Here is a 4,330-nt window from a genome sequence, read left to right on the forward strand (position 1 = left end):
TATATATATATATATATATATATATATATATAAAAATATAACTTTTTTGAGCATATTCTATATAATAATTGTGTATGTTATATCTGAGGAAACAGAAACTACAGTAACCTGGCTGTCTTGAGGAATATGACTTCCTAAGGCCAAAATAGTAATGTATTTAAAATTTTTCTAATAAAAAAATTTACAAGTACTGTTCATGTGTGTAAGTTATACATAAATATACATATATGTCTTCTTTTTATTGCATACATTGTCATCTAATAAACAGATGACGGTGGTGTTCCAAGACATAGGCAAGATTCAACATGGCTGCTACTCCTGCACCCCCACCTCCCAGAAGGAAAAAAACGTTCAAGACAAAAATCTTCTCTCCTGTCCTTACAGAAAACATATCCCTAAACAAAACAGTGTCTTCCCCTTTGTATTTATAACATCAAAAACCTTGTTGGAAATCAGTAAATGCTGACTAAAAACCATGCTGTAGGGATGACTTCTGACTGGCAAGTTCTAGCAAAGTCTGAGGCCATGATGTTTGGCACATATATAAATAAAATAAGAGAAGCCCTTGATAAAGCCACAGTTTCAGTTGCCAAGATTCAGAGCATTGTGTCATGTTCCAGCAAGTTGCAAGTACACTCAGTATCTACATATTCTTATAACCAAGGACATAGCTATCAATTGAAAATTAAAAAATAAATCCATTAAATACCCATTTTGATCACCTGAAACCAACAGATGCTTGGTTAGAAATTTTCATGATTTAGCTAATATAATAAATAAATCATTTTGGATCATATATCCTAAGCATACATTTTCTAAACTTAAATAATAAATAATTGCACTTGAGAAAAAATATTGTATCATCAAACATAATGCATTCATAATTGATCATTTAGCATGCTTGCTAAATTCTATTTTTAATATTTTTGGAAATATTGAGTTGTCAGAAGAGTCGTGACAGATTTTGCATAGAAACATAGAAAAATATGTCATTATTTTTCCAACAAACCAATAGAAGATTTAGAATATCTAACATTAGAATACAAAGGAGGTACTTAAGACTTATATTTAGAAATTATGAGTTAAAAGTACACAGCAAGCTTGAAGATGACCCGAAGAGGAATAAAAACTCAAATTTGTATGCTATCTTAGAGTGTCAAGATGTGAGTCTACAATTTCAAGTTCTACCTTTTACTTTGTATTTAATTTTGACCAACTCAATAAATCTCTTTGAGACGAAATTTCCTTATTTGTAACAAAGATATGATAGCAAATTCATAGGTTATTATACTTTTCACTTGAATCAAATCATAAAAAAAATGAAATGAAGAATGTTGGAAGTTTCTTTTGAAATGGAATTACAGTTGACCTTGAACCATGCAAGGGTTAGGGAGGTGACTCTCTAAACAGTGGAAAGTCTGTGTATAACTTTTCACTCCCCCAGAACTTACTACTAATAGTCTTCTGTTGACTAGAGGCCTTACTAATAACATAAAAAGTCGATTAACATATATTTTGTATGTTATGTGTATTATATCCTGTATTTTTACAATACAGATAAAGAAAGTTAGTAAGAACATCACAAGGAAGAAAAATCTTATTTACAGTACTATAGTATTTTCTACTGTTTCTTGGGGGGAGAAAAAAAAAAAAAAACAACAACGACAACAAAAATCTGCATGCAAGAAGACCCAAGCAGTTCAAACTAATGTTGTTCCAGGGTAAGCTGTATATTTTGTTTTGATCTCAAACTTTCAGAAAGCTTTGTATCATATTTGTTTCAGATATTCAAAAGAGTAATGTTATAAAATAAAGCCCAGCTTCAAAATATACCTATGTCATAGAATATTGTGTATTCTTAAGAATGACTTAAAATTTTTGAAATAATTTTTAAGAAAACAAAACAAAACAAAAACCCTTCAATTTTCCAAAATAATATCTCAGGTAGGAATTCATCAAGTTAAATATGTGTGTGCTAATATATAAAATTATGCCAATGCAGAGGAAAAGAACCAGAGACTATAAAGCAAACTGTTGATTAATGACCTCAGATAAGAAAGTTGAAGTGAAAACAATAAAATGGGATTCCCACCTTATTTTACATATTACTACACTGATTAATCTTTTCTCAACTTTTTTTGTTTCTAGGGTTGGCTTGTACTCACCAGAGAGAGAAACAGAGAATGAGGGAGGAAGAGATCACCCTGCAGTGGGCATAGTCAGGACACATTCCCTTCTCCATTTCTCCATCCCACCAGAATTTTGGGCACACACATGCACCTGATACTTCTCAAGTTACCACAGCTGGGATCTGAGCCATGGTTGGCCATGTGGAATCTGGCTTCCTTAACCACTAGATTATAGTGGCAGCCCCAATTAATTTTTTAAGTGAGAATATATTCATGTATTATTTGCATAAGTGAACAGGAATGAAGAAATATATATTTAGTATTTATTAAGGAAGCATAGCCATTCAAACTTAGTATCTACATAGTAAATGATCAAATCCAAACTTTTAATATTTGCCAGATAGATTCTCCAACAGATTTGACAAATCTGACCTTGCAGCTCAAGGCTGAATAAATTCAAAACTTATATTCGAGAATTCAAATATTCTACTCATATTAGCTGAATCAATATTGTGTTAAAAATAGAAATGAACAACTGATTTACACTTTGTTCTACGCGCTCATGAATACTGTAGTAGTAGTAGCCTGAAGTAGTATTTGATCAGACCCAGAACTATCAACATTAAAGCTACATCTACTTGCAAAATGAAACACTTGATCAATTATCCTGATATATGCTTACTTCATGTTGGAATCTATAAACATGTAGATTTCAGCCTAACCCCCAGTTCTCCTGAGTCCAGTTAGCAGTGACTGGCCATTCACAACATTTACACAGCCATACCCAGAATGTGTCAAGTCAGGAGCAATGTTGTTTTAAGTAGCACCAACAGCGTTGGAGAAGCGCATGGTTATCCATTCTTTCATCTGTCATAACTAACTACATGTATCCAAAATGAATTTTTCCTCCTTGGTAATTTAATTCATTGATATTGATAGATAATTTAATTTCATCCTTAATGACAGTTTCTGTCACTCATTCTCCCAGTTAAAAAGTAACCTGATCTGGTTTCTTGTTCCTCACATTAGGAACTTGGAAATCGCCACTCTGTCCTAACATCAAGTAAAAAACTGAGCAAACTGAAAAATCAATTACTCTTCTAGGATTCACAGTAGTGAGGTCACAGGGCAAAGTGCTGCCCCTTAAATTGGAGAGACAGACAGAAGGATACAGAGAATCATGGCATCCCAGCAGCAGGAACTTCCTTGGGAGCCATTACTGAGGTAGTAAAAGCTAAATCATAGTGGAGAGGCTGCTGGAGGTGGGTGCCAACAAGTCTAAGAGTCAAAAATTCCAGGGGAACTAATAATAAGAGGCCCCCATATTTTCTGTTTTATTTCAAGAAGTTTGATCAGGTTCTCACAATAAACAGCAGAGAAAATTTACTGGTGCTTTCAGTATGAGGAGGAGAAAAGTAAACATTTTAACATAAGACACAGCTTTTGTTCTCCTTCAAATGATGTTTCTCCCCCCACCCAACCCCCCATCCCCATCTGTCCGAAGGCATATGTACCTGCTGGAGAGAGAGGAAAAGCAAGAAAGTACCTCACCATCCATGAGGAACGGTCACACCATGATTTCTTCTCTTCCATTTCTCCTTCTTTTCAGGAATTTAAGTATGCACATACATGTACCTGGCATATATTTCAAGCCATGGGGCCTGAGACTCAAACAGTGGAGTCAGCCATGTGGAATCCAGGTCACACAACCACCAGACAATGGGCTGGCCCAGCCCTTGTTCTTCTTAACAAGGTCTGCTCTCAGGAGAAACTAGTTAACCAAAGCCTAACTTTCTGGGAGTATGATTTCCTAACTGACATGAGAAAAGGAAAATAGAGATTCTAGCCAGACTTAAGTTTTCCATATGGGAGAACTCCAGCCGACTGCAGTATTCCACACGGGAAAAGGCAAATACTCAACTCCAGTCACCTTGTCCCATCCAATGTAGGGAGAAAAAAAGAAGAAAGAAAAGGAAATGAAACAGAGATTCATAGTCTACAGAGGCTCACCAAAAACTTGAGAGCTAATTATAAGACCTTTGAAAGCTTCCCCTCATCTCACCAACATATTACTGCTTACTTATTTCCAGTTGCTCCTTACCCCAGTACATGTTGTCTATTGAGAAAAAAATTATTAGGGCAGACTAAATGGCAAAAATTTAAATTTAAAGAGACTGAGTAAGCATGAGAACCAGACATAG

This window comes from Tupaia chinensis, unplaced genomic scaffold, assembly GCF_000334495.1.
Source record: "Tupaia chinensis unplaced genomic scaffold, TupChi_1.0 Scaffold144180_1, whole genome shotgun sequence".
Classification (NCBI taxonomy): domain Eukaryota; kingdom Metazoa; phylum Chordata; class Mammalia; order Scandentia; family Tupaiidae; genus Tupaia; species Tupaia belangeri.